The 18,225-nt window shown below is 40.5% G+C and overlaps 1 protein-coding gene and 1 pseudogene across 1 annotated transcript in view; one reads left to right on the top strand and one right to left on the bottom strand.

Moving 5' to 3' along the window:
- The window catches only part of LOC121520480 (cadherin-6-like), a 170,750-nt gene extending 157,795 nt beyond the window's left edge, over positions 1 to 12,955 (bottom strand). Inside the window, exon 1 of the mRNA XM_041803944.1 lies at positions 12,843 to 12,955. The gene's annotated coding sequence lies outside the window, so the exon portion shown is untranslated. The remainder of the gene's footprint in view (positions 1 to 12,842) is intronic.
- On the top strand, positions 2,751 to 3,275 carry LOC121520261 (annotated as a pseudogene).
- Positions 12,956 to 18,225: the final 5,270 nt, after the last annotated feature.

Here is an 18,225-nt window from a genome sequence, read left to right as displayed (position 1 = left end):
ATTCTAAGAGTAAATGGATGTGGCCAAATACTTTTGTCTATATAGGGTATATCATATGTCACTGATCATCGACTGCTAGCCCGAAGGCCCTCCAAAGCTTCCTGTCTGGCCCCCAGAAGTTCATTAAACTCAGAAAAGCAGGAAAAGAAGATGTGGTTTTAAGAGTATCTTTTGGCTTTAAATGTCTGCAGCTGTTAAATCCACTCCAAAAGCAATTAATATTCAAATAGTTTTAGAATGACTTCACATTTTATCTGTTTTTACAGAAATTCACTTGTCAGCCATTAATAATAAATATAAAAAAAAAATGTGTTAAGACTGGCAAAAATGGGCAGATAAAGTGGTGAAAAAGGGTTAGAGAGAGGCAAAAATGGGCGATAAGATCCAAATGGGTTGTGGTGGGGCACAAAGGGACAAAAACTTGCAGGAAACGTGGTGAGAAGAGGTTAAAATGTGGTAAACCATTAGTGTCAAAGGAAAAAGGGCAAAAAGTATATCAAAAATATGTGAAAAGTGTCAAAAATGGTGACAAAAGTAATGAAAAGTGGCAAAAATAGACAAAAAGGGGCAAAAATGGAAAAAGGAGGGATAAGACAGGCAAGAAAATTGGTTTAAAGGAGTTAGAGAATGGCAAATAGTTGGGTTAAAGAGGCAAAAATGGTCAAATGGTCACATGGGCAATCTGAAATTCAGTAAGCAATGCTTGCAAGATTTTATTGCAAAACCATAATATCAAACTTAGCTTAGTAAAACAAAAAAACTAACTTTCTAATTATTGTTTCCCATTTAAAAAAGAAAACTACTTTACTTCCCATTACAGAGGTAAGAGCCTTTATTTATTTATTTATTTATTTACATGATGGGCATGCTGATTGCACACAGTTATGTCAGCGTATTCGCCATGCCAGGACTTGTGTAAAATACTTTTTAAAAAAAGCACAAAAACTTGAAAATATTGATGCATCAGTAGTGCAGGAACTGTTAACATGCAATTAAAACAGAAGAAGCTTTTTTAAACCTGTTCTTTTTACTCTAAAATGAAGTAAAAAGAGGATTTGGTGACCCAGATAATGTCATAAGCCTTCTCTGTCAGTCTTAGAATGAGCTCGCAGATTGTTTGTTTCTTATTTTGCCCCATTTTAACCGTAATAAAAGCAACCCCACAGTTGGACCCTGTTGCTTCTCTAAAAACAAGCCTCCTTCAGTTCAGCGCGTTCTCTCGGATGATGAAAGATTTCAACATGAAGAGAGAGGGGTTTCAGAGCTCCGAGTACAAAGCTGCTGCTAATCACCAGCTAATGAAAGACATAATGTGATCTCACATTTTAAAGATTGAAGATTTAAGAGCTAAAAAAGTCTCTGAAGTCTTGTGAACAAGCCAAAATAATCCCCTGATGCGTCTGCTTCTGGAGCGCTGTCTCCTGATTCAATCATCAGCTCGTTAGCTTTTCTGATCCCATCTTCAGATTGATCATTCCTGACACCTTCTAGCTCCATAACTCTGTTTTACAACTTTTTAACATCATCATGGCAGGATTTATCCTCCCTGAGGTCTACAGCGATCAGACTCTTATATTAGACACCACAAAACTTCTCTCTGAACATTAAAAGTAAAAAGCGTCATCCCTATCAAATCAGTCGTTTGTTCTAATGATGTTTCTGTTCTCAGCATTTTGTTTCAATTAATACGACAAATATCTATGAAGAAGGGTGATCTTTAATGAGGCTGTCTATAGGAAGCACATGCATGTTTGAACCCCAAAAAACAAAAATCCAGACCTACACCTGTAGCTGTGCCACGTATGAAAAAGGAGGGGTTGATATGGCACGGTTGCTCATTGGCTAGCTTAAATACGGGTATGCAGTGTAGATGTGAGGTATAATTGATGCAACTTGATCCACTGCCTTGCATTGTAGAAAAATCGTAACAGTTAAAACTGTGTAATGCACCTTTACTTGGGCATTAGTCTATGGACTTGAGCTTGTGTAGCATTTTTCTGCAATTCTACCAACTGATGCAACAACAGACTTAGAAATTGCTCCCTTAAAAATAAAAATCAGTGCAGACAAATTTGTACCAAATGCAGTAAGCATTTATTCGTGTTTCTCACCGGCGAATCCATCTTGCAAAGCTCCCATCTGAACCGTTTGGGCCCGGTTAGAAAGTGACAGGACCAATCAGCGATGAGGGGCAGTACTGTCGGGTGGCAGAGCCATGAAGTAAGCAGGCAGCAACAAGAGGCCGGTGCAATTATGGCAGAAAACATTAGCATGGATGCTGCTAGAGCACCAATTTATCAACAACTGATGACATTTCTTTGTTAAGGGTTTAACCAGCGGGAGTTCAGCTCATAATAAAGCTGCACCTGCAGGATGTATTTTCTAAGGTAAGCCACATATGTGTATCTAAGGCGTTTAAATTTCTCATCCAGTACATCAAAGTTCTTATATTTGCTGCTTAATAATAATAAAGGATATTAGGAAGTGCCAGACCACCGTGAAGTGAAGGTCTCTGCAGTATACATTTCCGTATGCCTTTTTTTTTTTTTTTATTCCATATAAAGTTTGATATAAGCCTTTCCACGAACCTAAAGAATAATTTGGTGAGAAATATAGGGAGACTTTGAAATAGATAGAGGAACCTGCACCCTTACTCACTCAACTCAAGTGCTGTGGAGGAATTGAGTAGTTGATGTTTCCTGCTGCATTTTCTCCTTTTAAGCTTTCTTCCAGTCTGATCATTCCGATCTCTGACCAGTTTTATTAACGTTTTGAACTCTCGGCAACTTTCTAACGAGCTCTGAAATCATGCAGTACATCATCGGCATCGGCGGCGTAACCAATGGAGGGAAAACCACCCTCACCAACAGACTGATCGAAAACCTGGCCAACTGTTGTGTGGTCCATCAGGATGACTTCTTCAAGTCGTCAATGTGCTGGACATGGACACCATGATGTGTACGATCTACGCATGGTTGGATAACCCTTTGAAGTTTGAGAAATCTCATGGCGTTATTAACACCCTGGACGCTGAGATCGGCCCAACGTCTGACACTAAGGAGGAGGAGACTCACATCTTTATTGTGGAAGGCTTTCTGCTTTACACCTATGAACCTTTGATCAACGTACTGAACCAACGTTACTTTATTTCCATCCCGTATAAAGAAAGCAAAAAGAGGAGGTGCTCTAGGAACTACAGGGTGCCAGATCCACCCGGCCTGTTCGATGGCCACGTCTGGCCCATGTATTTGAAACACAAGAACATCATACACTAGATAATTATGTGAAACAGTTAGTGGACAGTCGCTTTCTTTCCAAAATCTGCCAATGCTCTATTTCGTTATTCTTCATCAGCAAAACGTCCCATGTCCTCATACGAGTACTTCCTGTTAAGCGCTGTTGTAGCTTGTTTCTGCTGATTTAACTTGAGTGATGGGTCATTGGTGAACGAGCTGGTTCAAAGAGCTGGCTCTTTTACGTGAACGATAAGAGCCGGATCCTGTTTTGGAGCCATTTCATATCATTCTTACTATTACCAATTTAATTTAAATATAGATTGTGTGTGCGTGTTATTTGATTGACTAGTAAGGATGATATTTTATCCTCTACCACAGGCACACCATGCATTAAGGACCTGTGTTTGATGGTGTAACATTAATGTTTTATTTCAGGTGTGTCATACAGCCCAGCCAATGAGCAGATTTCATCTAACCTGCAAGGTGTTTCGGGAAGACCGTACATTTTCAATAATAATTACATGACATTTTCAGCAATTTTAAAATTTATTATAGTTGGAGTAAAATACCTGCCCAAATATACATCATATGTTATAATAATGCAAAAATTGGCAGGTCTAATGAAGCCAAACTAGTACTCGAATGAAGAGCCATTTGGGAGCCTAAAGAGCCGACTCTTTTTGCTGAACCGAGCCAAATGATCCAGATCACTGAAAAGAGCTGGAATTCCCATCACTAATGAACAATCCCACCCTGAACACCACCTGCTGGAACCCTCTGGAAGGCCTTTTTACTTCCACTAAAGCATGGACAAACAGGCACAAAAACTGTTTTTATGTCAGAGCCATAGGCACAATTAACACGAAAGTGAACAAAAAAACAGCGGCACGGGTCATGTGCAAGATCCATGGGGTTCTGTGCAATGTGCAGTGTTGGTGCAAGTGCAATACCATGTCTTTTTGTCTTCTTGTGTGCTCTTATTTAATCGTTGTAATTGTTGTCTATTGTGTAGTTTTAATTCTTCATTTATGTCTGCTTTCTCAGCCGTATGCACCGACAGGGGTAGCCACCCAACTTCCTTGCACCTTATTCATGCTCTGCAATGACAGTAAAGGTCTATCTTTCGAAACATTAATAGAAATTCAAAAAAATAATGTGTGTTAGCTCATGTTTGCGACACCAAACTGAATCATTTGAGAGCAAGAGACAAAAATAAAACAAATACATGAGATCACTGTTAACAGCCAAACCGCAGTCAGCTCAAAAACAAACAACATTAGGCGTGTTTGTGGCCTAATTTAAGATGACACTAAAATATTTGTTCATTCAGGCTTTTCTGGTCATCTCTGGAGCATTTCTATACTTAGATCATCATGAGTTTGGAGGATACAGGGGATTATAAGCTTTATCTCTCCTCTCTTTAACGGCTGCAGCAGCGGCCTGTTTGTTTGTTTTCAGCTGAGAGAGAGAGAGGGAGAGAGAGGACGCCTCCAGTGAGGAGAAAAGCTCCCCTCGTCCTCCGTCACTGATGATGGCTCCACTGATCTCAGAGGTGATCGTGCGCTAACGGCTGCAGGTTATCTCTGTGAACTTTTCACTGTTAACAAACGACGTGAATGAGCTGAAAGTGACTCAGAGCAGAGCGGAGAGTGAAGGTTACTAATAAACTATACATCTGTATCCTCTGACATCTCGTCCAGCCTGCTTGGCTTCCTCTGAGGCCTTCATCAAATGTCTCTTCTGGTTATCTTGGATGTGTTTTGATTGTATCTTCCCACTCTGTGAGCTTATATTATTCACATCTCTCTCGCTGCATAGATTCTTCCTGAAAATATAAATGTGTTTGAAATCATTTAAAATAAACACAGACGTGTGGACGCTCAGAAAGCAAATGTTCTTCCCACTGAAGAGTTTAATTAAATGTTTTACTATCAACGTCTTTTCATTACTGGTGAAAGTAGTGGGCAGTAAGCCGCCGTGAATACCATCGCTGATATTATTTCTGCCCAACATCGATTTCTGTAAAACCATCATCACTGTGGGATGGAGATCAGGATCCATTAGGATTCGGTTCTGCATTTTCCAAAACCTAAAAATCTATAAAGTTTTGACTAACTTTAACTGTGATGTAACATTATTTTACTGTACCAGTTCTCTCCTGCTGGACATGTGAAGCTGCTCCTGAAAACTAGGGATGACTGTCAAACCTAGATCTGTAAGGACCTGGTTCTGCTTTTATTTATTTATTTATTTATTTATTTATTTTTGGGCATTTTTTGTGCCTGTATTAGATAGAGAAGGGCAGTGGATAGAGTCAGAAACAGGGTCATGAGTGGGGGTGAGATATGTGATAAAGGGCCTCAGGCTGGATTCGAACCCCAGCCGACCGCGTACATGGGGAGCGCCTTTGACCACTAGGCCACCTGCTCCCCGTGGTTCTGCATTTTTCAAAACCCAAAAATCAACTCTGTCTTTGCTTATTGAGACTGCCGTTGAGTCTTGTGATTTCTGTGATCATTTCATCAGATCACTGGTGCAAAAACATACATTATATGGACAGAAGTATTTGGCCACACTTGTTAACTCTTTATTTCGGGTGTTTCAATCACAGCTAACGTGCCGCAGGCGCACCTCTTTGTAAATTGCGTGGTAACTTTTTAACCCTAAGGCGTAGGCACTAACATGTTTTTTCTATGAAAGCTCTCTGTTGTGCCTTTCTTATCATGTCTTCCATACATTTGTAACTCTTACAGAACATTTTCTAGTGAGCCTGGAACTTGGTCGACAATCTGGGGTCTCTAAAGACAGCGTTGACGTATACAACAATAAGTAATACAGTTTATAAAGACGTTGATAACTTTTCAACCATAAGTCATAGACACTTACTCTTCTGCCCCTGAAAGCTGACCATTGCTCTCCGTTGCCCTAAAGCAGTGTTTCCCAACCATTTTTCCTTGAAGCCCCCCCCTACATGCACCTAAGAAAAGTGGAGCCCCCCCAGGACCCAAGAGTGAAGAAAAAGTGACACACTGACACCAAAAATCAACAAAGATTTGAATTGTTTCAATGATAAAACACTAAAAAGAGGTCTATGAATGCTTTTATTATCTAAAGACCTTGCATAAACTACTTACTAATTGTTTTATCATGGTTGTAGTCAATATTTGCACATCTATTTTTGGCAGCCTCAAAGCAGACAAAGCCTCGCACCCCCCCTTGAGATCTTTGGCGCCCCCCCTGGGGGGTCCCGGACCCCAGGTTGGGAACCAAGGCCCTAAAGGACGCTATTGTAGTGAGCCCTGGACTTCAGTGACTTTTCAGAGTCTGTGGAGATTAAATCCACAGCGTTACATCCGATAATGAGCGTCTTTTCAACCATTTTTGATCCATTTTCGATCATGTACTTTGGCTTTCTTCAGTACACCGCACCATGTTTGTTGACATGCAATGCATTGTGGGAAGGGTAGTTGACCATTTTTGTCTCTACTGCTTTGAGGAATAGCACAAATGAATCTAACTGCAAAAAAAGCGCATGGAGTTTTTCCTTGTATATATGTACATATTTTTGAAAACCGTTAGCCACAGAATATTTATTTTTTCACTGTTTTGTCCCCAAGAGATGTGAGAACAAGTCTGTCCAAAGAAAAGTCTTAGTCACTATTGTTAACTGTGTTATCAATAAGAATCTGTGAGTTTCAAAATCAGATTTGTTTTTTTTTCTTTGTCTTTAGAGTCCTGTAACTTTTCTACAATTCAAGTGACATTACTGTAGTAGATATATTCTTAAAGCTCAGGTTGTCCTGAAAAAAAGGATGTATAGAGCTGGACTGTGCACCACAGGGTTGATGTTTTACAAGCTTTTTAACACAAAAAGTCAAAAAAGTTATTGTGATTAAAAATCGTGACTATCATTTTGGCCCAGTTTGGTTTCAACCTCCATTCCAGTTTGATACGCCTCAGCAGGAGAGAAATGAAACTTAATACTACAGTTGAAGTTAAAGGGCGAAGAGAAGAAACAGAGTTATAAAACATGTTTCTGTGATCTTCAGGGGAAGAGGAAGAGGAGAGACATTAAGGGCGCTATCAAAGCCTCATAAGACCTCAGCAGTACCACAGGCTGATCGCCTCCATGCCACGCTGCACAACAAACAATATGGACCCTGAACAAGACACAGCAGCTGCATAAATGAAAATACTTCTCCAAAGTTGGGTATTTTATACCATAAATAATCATCAATATTGGAACAAAACAAATAAGGAAGGTGTTAAATCTGGAGGAATATGAAAGGATCCTATTGGCTGCATCAGTAATTTTCCCTTTAGCTGAACTCCTAAACTGTAAGTAACCAGTGCATGTTTATCACAGGCCATAAAGGCAATAAAGTCTTCTTAAATTAAAGCTTTTCTAAGCTGATAATTCATTTTTCCACATTTTGCTCTCCTCAGTCAGCAGTCAGAGTTCAAACAGCGCCGTTATCACCACGTTCCTCCAGCAGGCTCCACCTCTGACCCGTTCTGATTAGCTCAGGATTAAAGACAGTGAAGGTGAGGGTCAGGACCACCCGGGGGCGTGTTTCCCTCACAACTCTTCAGCTTAAAGAAACAAAGTCTCCTATTGTAAAGACAGAGTCGAGCATAGAGGGACAAACAATACATCCTGGTACACACGGACACGGCGGGTCAGTGTCAGCGCCGACAGAGCGAGCAGACTGGGAGTGTTAACGAGGAAACAACAAGTGCTTATTCCTGCTTTAAGGCTAGAACATTCAGACGTCTCTGAGTGTGTTAACTATAAACTGCTGCTGCTGGAGGAGGGAGAGTATTATTAGCAGAAAACAGGACTAATCATTCGGATAAATCAGGATGTGCCGTCTCTCTCTGATAGACGTAGGTTTACAGCGCAGAGGTCACGTCTGAGTCAGCGAGGAATGCATGTGACGACCGACTCGTAATAATGATGGAAGCAGTACATTTCTGAGACCCTTCAATGCATGCTGGGAAAACCCCAGAAACCTACAAAGTATAAATCAATGGATCTCAGCGAGCGGTCTGAGTGAGCAGCGGGGCTTTAAATTCCAGAGGGCTGTCCCGGGTTTCCACAGATAAACTTTAAACTATTCTGCAGTAAAGAGCCAGATTAATTTAACAACTTAACAGCTAAAGCCTCGGGATTTGCTGGGACAATTTTGATGTTTTGTTGTCAAACAAGTTAATGCATTCAGAAAATGTAATCCTGTTATTTCACTGAGAGATTTAACAGCCTGAAATTAGCACATTAAACTGACTTTATAAGTAAGAAAAGTCAAAACAAAGGACTGGGAGGCTTTTTCTCAAGAGCATTTAGAAATTAATTATGGAGTGAGATTTAGAATAAATGAGCTTCAGACTTCATCGGCAGTGGTTCTCAAACTTTCTACCCCTTTGGCAGATGAAAACATTTCAACAACATGTAGGTCATTTGCAGTCATGTGATCCAGATGAGGGCAGGAAGTGAGGAACAGTCGTTAGGAATGACTGACAGTCCTTTAGGTGGACATGCATGCTGCTGTTATCAGCAAAAGATTCCAAAATACACTGGCTATGATCCTTATTTACCTGCCATGGTGGCAATCAGTATCACAAATTACTCAGTCCTGCAGACCGTCATGTGTCTAGGGTCGCCAGATGAGGGCGGTCAAGTCTTGAGGGGCTAAGAGGCTAGCTGAGCCCCTCTCACATATGAAAAAGGCCTTCTTTTGACAAAAACATGATTTTAATGGAAACACTGATACACTTTAAGCCAAATAAACCTCGTGTTGTAGGCAACCAAGTAATGATGTGCCGTTCAAGAACGAGCCTGTGCTATGAAACGGCTCCTTGACGTGAATCGCGGTAGCTAGCCCCCCTTTTGAGAGCCAGCACTATTTCCTCCATTTTAAATCAACATTTAAAAAGATAAACTGGCACCAAATAAGGAGCCAAACAACCAACTCTACTGTACTGAGCCAAATGATCCAGATCTCTTAAAAGGAGATTGATTTCCCAACACAACGAGCGAGGCTGGACAGACATCAGCTGAGGAAACCGTGACAAACTGTGCTGCACTAAACCAGACTCCAACCAAAAGCGAGTCATGCCCCCTGTTCCTCTTTCTCTTTCTCTTTTTACTCTCTTTTTGAATGTGCCAACATTATCAGCACCCAAAAGTAGTTTGAGAATGTTTCTATTATCACATTTTCAACCGTTGGTGCACAGCACGAAACATGGGATCTTGTTTGTGCAGAAATCCCTCCTTGCCCAGCTGGAGTTGCACAACCTACACAGGCCCGCCCAAAGAAATGGCCAGGCCCCTGAACATCCAAGTGAATGGGCCCGTCCCCTGTGTGATTTATTAATATCAACAGGTACATAGGATCAGTAGTGGCTAAAAGTTTCTTCCTTTTTGGGCTGAAAAGTATTTTTTGGGTTTAACAGTTCTCCTGACATCCTGTAGAATATGTTATTCTAAAATGAAATTTTGCTTTTGTCATAATTACATCAATTGATTGGTTTCACTTCATCTATGGTTCACTTGCAGCACAAAACTGGAAGGCCTCTTTGAACAGCTTTTCTCCCTCATTACGACAAATTTAACAATGAAACCAAGACATCAATTCATTATTCAGTAAATACTCAGCAGGGAGAGTAGTTTGCTTTGGCCCCCATAGGAAGACGTGTCCCATAACAGTGACAAAAAAAAAAAAAACGTTTTGAATTTTTCTGCTTCCAAAAAAAGAGGCTGAAGTAAGACATGTAAGGCGGATGTCCTTGCATATTACCAGGGACATGGGAAAATAATCTTGTGAAAAAATAACAAAGTTGACACCTTTAGCGTGGAGTAAGGTGTGGATGTGGTGGGTAAACATGGCCTAGCACCTTGGATCCAAACATCACAGAGCGGATACGAGGCTTTGTCTACTTCAAGGTTATGCACATATGAACTGCAGTCATGATAAAACACTTATTGAATAGTTCATTTAACTGACTCTTGGAAAGAATGACATTGATCTATACATTATTTACTCCACTCATGCTGTCTGGGGTCTTGAGACTGGAAGCCATTGAGTGAAAGTCAGGGTTTGTCCTGGACTGGCTGACAGTCAGTCACAGGGCTGACATATAGAGACAAACAACCTGGCACGCTCACACTTACACCCACGTTCAATTTAGAGTCAGAGAATTAACCTAACAAGCATGTCTGGTCTGTGGGAGGAAGGCAGAGTGCCCAGAGAGAACCCAAGCATGCACGGGGAGAACTCCAAACGGAAAGGCCCTGTCCGATCGGGATTCAGACTAGGAAGTAAAAATAACATGTTGACTTTTTCCTTTTGTTAATGAAACTATTTATTAGATACAGATAGAGGGGGCACCAAGGAAAAATAGTAGGGAACCACTGGCATAAGGTACCATCTAGGCAGGTAGGAGGTTTGCCTTCAGCTCTTGGTCAAGATGTGGGTGTCCCAAGGGCCCAAAAACCAGTGGCGATCTCAGGGTGTCTCACCAAGGCCCAAACATAAGGAATGGCGTTGAGCTTGACCATTGCCGTCGAAGCAAAGCACATCTGCCGACATGTGTCACGCTTGACTCTGGCCGCCACCCTCACCTATCTAGGTCATGGTTGTTGCACAGAAATATCAGTAAGATTTAGAGGATATAAAATTTAAGAATTAAACTTGTATGAGAGTATCTTACATCTGTGGTAAGCTTCCTTCACTTAACTGAAAAAAATTACCCTGCTGTTAGTTTTAACATCCATTAATGTTGAGGTTTCAAGTAAACCATTTAAATGAACTCTAAACACCAGCAATTAATCTCTGAAATACTAACAATATGAAAAAATGACTGTTATTATAATCAGCTCTATGTTGGATACCAACCCCTCCCCTTCAGGCAGAGCTAGGAGGTCAAATCAAACACACACCAGGCAAAACTGTACTGTCAAAATAACTGCACCATCACCTTCCAGTCTGCACCATCACCTTCTAATCTGCACCATCACCTTCCAATCTGCACCATCACCTTCCAATCTGCACCATCACCTTCCAATCTGCACCATCACCTTCCAATCTGCACCATCACCCTTCACTGTGCACCATCACCTTCCAATCTGCACCATCACCTTCTAATCTGCACCATCACCTTCCAATCTGCACCATCACCTTTCAATCTGCACCATCACCTTCCAATCTGCACCATCACCTTCTAATCTGCACCATCACCTTCCAATCTGCACCATCACCTTTCAATCTGCACCATCACCCTTCACTGTGCACCATCACCCTTCACTGTGCACCATCACCTTCCAATCTGCACCATCACCTTCTAATCTGCACCATCACCTTCCAATCTGCACCATCACCTTTCAATCTGCACCATCACCTTCCAATCTGCACCATCACCTTTCACTGTGCACCATCACCTTCTAATCTGCACCGTCACCTTTCACTCTTCACCATCACCTTTCACTGTGCACCATCACCTTCTAATCTGCACCGTCACCTTTCACTGTGCACCATTACCTTTCAATCTTCAACATAACCTTTTAATGCGCACCATCACCATGCAATATACACCCTCTCTTTTCCACTGTGCACAATCACCTTTCAGTCTACCCCTAATCACACAACAGTTGTGCAGCAAAGAGACTGGCTGTTACAGTAGATCATCAAACCAACAGACATTTAAAACAATTAAAATAAACCAGAAGAGACTGACCTGAACGTAAAGACTGCTAATGTGAAATGATGAGCAATTTATATGAGAGGACAAGCGAGAGAGAGAGACAGAGCGAGAGAGAGGAGAAAATGAGTCGAAGCGGATCAGCATCACTCACCGAGTCTCTCTCTCTCTCAAATACGAAGCAGCATCCTGACATTAATGATTCAACTCCGTCAGGACTCCCACACTACACCAAGTTTACCACATCCGTCACATTCAGTGAAATAATAATAAAAATACATTTTACTTGGGAGAAAATCCCCCGACAATGACGCGAAAGAACACATCTCCAATTCTTATCACACATGCCTGAAAGTAGAGCTGTTTTACGCACAGAAGCCTCGTTTGTTCGGCATCCAGGTCTCTATTCGACCCAACAATAAGTTTCAGACGCATCCTCTACACACAAACAGCCGCATTCATCACTAAAAAGGTGAGATGTACACGTAAATATTTCTCATTTCACTCAAACATGATAACTTCCACACAAGTTCCTCCGTACGTGGAAACAACACTGCGCTCCGCAACTTCCACACATCGTCCACGGAATAATGAAGAGGGCGCCGAGGAAGAATGATGTTGAATACAGTCTAGAGTTTCCACAAGACGTGATTTAAAGAAAAGTTTCAAAGAAAACACAATTTCCCAACACTTTTACCGCAAAACAGCCAAACTCCGTGCCCCGCGTCCACATAGTGCCACTCACAGGCGGAGAACGCGTTCAATTACGCAGCTCCAACCAGTGAAACAACATCCAAAAAGAGGCAGAAAATGTTTAAATGTAGATGCAGCTTTTTTTTAGGTTGTTTTCTGGAGAATAAACCACCCACAAGGAGAGAAAAAAAGCCGCGCTGAGATGGTACCACTTACCGCTGAGAGCTGGTGATGGAGCCGGAGACGAGCTGCTGCTGCGCCCCGAGTCTGTGCGCTCTCTCCTGTCCTCACACTGCTCCGCTCTGCCTCTCTCTCTCTCTCTCTCTCCCTCTCTCTCTCTCTGTCTCTGTGCCGTTGCCGAGCACGCCCTCCTTCCCTCCCTCTCTCCGCCAACCCCCCACTCACCAAATCAACAAATTGAAGAGTTGAAATGGCTGCTGATTGGTCATTACAATGCCGGCGATGATTAAAGGGACACACACGTCCAAACTGGAGACATTTCAATCAGGATCCAGCTGAGTGCTCTCTTAAAGGAGAACTCTGCCTTCTTTAGGCTTCAGCACATGAAACCCACACCATGGTGGAACAGTCTATGTCTGATAGGCTTTAATGAGCAGCCTACAGGTGTCAGGGCTGAAGGTGGACATTTCTTTTACTTCTCTAAAGGTGGAGCAGAGAAGAATTATTCCGGATAATTAAGATGGCTTATCCTTAGTGATCACAGCTCCATACGATCTCACAATAAGCTCCAAATCTCCTACAAGTCTGAGGCCTAGACCACACAAAGGCAGATATTTTTAAAATGGAGGTTTTCAAAAATAATCCTGTCCTCACATGGGGTCAGGTATTGTTATTTTGTCCCAGTGTCTGTGCTAAAACACTTTAAAATGGTTCCATCTATACTGCTGAATCAGTGCTCTCACGAGGGAGAGGTTGCGCTAAAATATATAAAAGCTGTCTCAGTGTCGTGAATGATTCAGAAAAACATTATATGGACAAAAGTATTCAGCCACCTGACCTGTTCACCAACAGGGACCCTGCCTTTTGCAGCTATAACAGCCTCCACTTTTCATGTGGGGCTCTCCACAAGAATCTGGAGAGTTTCTGTGTGTCCACTCATTCTGTAGAGCAGGGGTGTCAGACTCAATCACAGCAGGGGCCGGATTCTGGATTTAGGTCTAACCTGAGGCCCTAACAGGGTCAACATTTAATAATAAACTCTCAACCTCATTTTCACCAGGAATAAAACATGAAAAAAAACCCAGCACTGATAATAAATCATTTGGAAATTCAAAAAAGTTAAAATGATAAGTTTAAAGGCTCCAATCTGAGATAAAAATTCCAATTTATTAGTTCAAAAGATCAGAACATGGTATTAAAAATAGAAAAATAATGTTTTAAAAGAGCAAATATACAAGGAGAAAGATGAAATCAGAAGTTTGAAACGTCAAAATAGGAGATTAAATTCGAAATCATTTTAAAAGTCAAAATAAGACATAAAATTTTAAATTTTGAGTCTGATAGTTCAAAATAAGGGATTAAAAAGCCAAAAATAAGGAGTTGCAAATGTCAAAATATGAGCTAGAATTCAAAATGATGACTAAAAAATTAAAAATATCATTTAAATTCAAAATTTGGAGTGTAAAAGGTCAATATATGATATGAAAAGTAAATGTCATGAGGTTAAAAGTCAAAATATGACTTAAAATTTTATATTGTGTGTCTGATAGTTCAAAATATGGGATTAAAAAGACAAAAATAAGGAGTTGTGAATGTCAAAATATGAGCTAAATTCAAAATGGTGACTAAAAAAGTGAAAAATATCATTTAAATTCAAAATTTGGAGTGTAAAAGGTGAAAATATAATATAAAAAGTAAAAATTATGAATTTAAAATGTCAAAATCTGAGAAAAAAAAATTGAAATCATGTTTTTAAAAGTCAAAATATGGGATAAAAAGCCAAAGTAAGGAGTAGAAAAGGTTAAAATGTAACTTAAAATTTAAAATTGGGAATCTAAAAGATAAAAATGTTATAAATAAAGTCCAAATAATGAGTTGAAAAGGTCAAAGCATGAAATGTAAAGTCAAAATCACAAGTTAGAGTCGTAATCTTTAGATGCAAAATTGAAAATATGAAATAAACACAAATGAATTTCTTTCCCCACATTCTTGACTTTTTATGAAATCTTTCTTTCTCTTTACTTTTTCAGATTTGTATGGCTTAACTTATACTGGAGGAAACCTGCAGACATCATACTGGTAGGCCAGTTATTATACAAATATGATCTTGTGGGCCAGATATAAATGTTTCACAGGCCGGATTTGGCCCCCGGGCCTTGAGTTTGACACCTGTGCTGTAGAGCATTAATGAGCAAGCAACAATTCTTAGAGTGGGGGTCTAGAGCAGTGGTTATCAACTGGTGGGTCGGGACCTAAAAGTGGGTCCCCCAAAAACCAGATCTACAGAAACCTGAGATAAAAAGAAAATTCTTATAGAAATTACAAAAGTTTCCACGCTATCTCAGGAAAAGTGAGTAACATAAGATGTCCATCCGTTTTCTGTACCGCTTCTCCCATGGGGGGGGGGCTGGAGCCTATCCCGGCTGTCACTGGATTCACCCTGGACTGGTCGCCAGTCAATCACAGGGTTAACATATAGAGACAGACAACCAGTCACGCTCACACTCACATTTACAGCCAATTTAGAGTCACCAGTTAACCTACTGTGAGTGTTTCTGGTGGTGGGAGGAAGCCGGAGAACCCGGAGAGAACCCACTCATGCATGAGGAGAACATGCAAACTCCACAAAGAAAGGCCCTGGCCAGGTGTGAACCAGGAACCATCTTACTGTGTGGTAACAGCGCTAACCTCTGCGCCATGCAGCTCTCAAATAAGACGTATGTGTGCAAATACGTCTGTAATGATGTGCTTTTCTAATGTGTTTATTTCGTCCTCTTTCTTCAATACATTTTTCCAAAGGAGACTGTGCATTTAAGGTCATTACTCCAACTCTTTGGAACCCTCTTCCATTGGGTTTAAGATCAGTAGACACTGTTGATTCCTTTAAAAAGCAACTTAAGACCTACTTGTTTGGTCTGACTTCACTTAATCTCCTTTTGTGTAATGTGTATTCTCTTATTGTACCTTTGCATTAATTGCCTGCGTTTCTTTTATCTCTTTGTAAAGCACTTTGTGACTTTGCCGTTCTTGAAAGGTGCTATATAAATAAACTTACTATTATCAAGTCAACCTGATCAAATACCAAAATCAAACTGACTTCATCTGGCACCTGATGTTAACGCCATCATCCTGTTGTCATCATTATTAGTCCTCCATGTTTACCTGCCATTAAAAAATACGTTAATGATTTTTTTTTTTAAGAAATGTTTATCTATATCTAAGTTCATGATTTCAGTTTGACGGAGAGATCTTTATTTTGATCTCAAAAAGGAGCATTAAGCTGTTAAGGTTTTTTTGTACAGATTTTTAGTTCTTTCTAGTATTTCTAGCCAAACACAGACAGAAAAAAAGTGGAAAGAGTTTAAAAAGTGACAAAAAATTAATCAAACTGGCAAGAAAAGGACAGCAATTTTCATTTTACTGTACTTGTACAATGACAATAAAGATGTTCTATTTTATTCTATTCTAAAAGTGGGCAGAAAAGGCAGGGAGATGGGATTCAAAAAGAAGCAGGAGTGTGTTTTAAGTTGCAAAATGGGTGGGGAAGAAGTGAAGAAGAGGGGTTGAAATGTGGCAAAAATTGGTAAAGGTGCACAAAATTGATGAAAATTGGTATATGAAAGTGGTGAATATGGGTGGAAAAATGGTTAACTCATTGAGTGCCAGCCCTTTTATAAAATAGAAAGTGGCTTGTGCCAGGGTTTTTTGGCCATTTCGAGTCATCATTGAAGACCCACAGAATATTTTGTACTATGATTCTGAAAACACCAAATGGCTCAAATGAAAGAAGAAACTCCATTTCATCATGGAAAAAAACATTTGTTTGTATCTTGTTCCGTTCTTGGCTTATCTGAAGTTGAATAGAGGCTAGTTTCACCAAAAAGACCACTTTTTCTCTAGAAAGCTGAGAAAAGGTCATTTTTGTGAAAGAGAGTCTGTCAAGCAGAACAGTGATTTGAATGTTATAAATTTGCCTTCAATAACATAAAAGACATCTGAAAATTGTATTACAAATGTTATTTTATTGTAAAATAAATAACAATGCTTCCAGTCACTGTGATGCCATTCACACTCTGGAACTGGACGGCCTCCACTGGACCCCCCCATACACCCATGTCCTCTCCTGCTTGTCGCTGTATGCATCCAGCTGGCGAGAGGCTACCTTATTTCTCCGACTCACAGGGGGTGAACCTCGCGGCATTCTTTAGCCTCTTTGCCAGCTGAGGGCAGATCAATGAAAGCGCCGACCCCTGGATTCACTGTCGTTAAGTTCAGTGTCAGTTTCAGTGAGTAAGCGATTTCTCAGGCAAAAGTTTAAAGTTTCTTCCAGCGTCTAAGTTAGAACTTTTAGCTTAGATTACCTCCGTAACGATCGCTCTGCTCTTTGACGCCAGGGTCTCCACCTCTGATGCTTGTTCTACTGTCACTTCCGACTGTAGTGTTCCGACTACGTATCCCAGAAGCCCCAAAATTACTCACAGGGAGCGTGAGAGCTCCCCCTTGTGCCATCAGCCGGAAAAACACTTTGTGTTTTCAAATGACGTATATGTAAGTAATTGGCACTCAGTGAGTTAATAAAGGGGTCAAAAAGTGAAAAATAAATAATTTCAACATCAAACTCCACCTTAACAGACTTTTCAGCTCTAAAATGAGGTAACTGTTAGCCAGGACGCATGCTAGCATCAATGCTATAAATCACAGCTGTTCTCTGGGTTTGTCAGGGGCTCAGCCCAATCTGTGGCTAGGCCTGAATGAATGACCTGCTAGAACTCTGACTTTAGGATTCACTGAGCTTGCTTTATCAGTATTAAACAGGAAATTAAAAGAACGTACCAAATCCCAAGGCAGAGGAGTAAACCAACTGAATAAATGTCTTTGACATGTGCATAATGATGTATGATTTGTCACAGTTCATATTTACATGTTTAAAAGCAAAACTTGATGCTCTGTAGTTTGCTCTTCACCCACACAGCTGTGTCTGTTGTCAGCGTCACTGAGAGTCCAGGAGCTTCTGCAGTGGATCAAACCAACTGCAAGTGGCGTCTTATGTCTAAAGTATAATTTTAGAATTAGAGGGGGAATATGCCCAAATTGAAATAGTTTATCATTCCCACATATTACAGAGAATAAAAAAAAATCCAATATAAAAATTTTGGTGGGAAATGTAATGGCTTAAAATTTTGTGGGTGCATTGCTGTTGTTCCTACACACTTCAACTTTCTGATAATATCATTTACAGTTGACTGTTGAATATCCAGCAGGGATGAAATTTTGTGAACTGTCTTATTGCAAAGGTGGCATCATCACAGTGGCACACTTGAGCTCTTCAGAACGACCTGTTTAGGATCACAAATGTTTGCAAATGGAGACTGTGTGGATTGGAACACCTGAATTCAAAAGTTAACAGGTGTGGCGAAAC

This window comes from Cheilinus undulatus, linkage group 13, assembly GCF_018320785.1.
Source record: "Cheilinus undulatus linkage group 13, ASM1832078v1, whole genome shotgun sequence".
NCBI lineage: Eukaryota > Metazoa > Chordata > Actinopteri > Labriformes > Labridae > Cheilinus > Cheilinus undulatus.
Note: the sequence above shows the minus strand (reverse complement) of the source record. Positions and strands in the feature narration are given on the sequence as shown.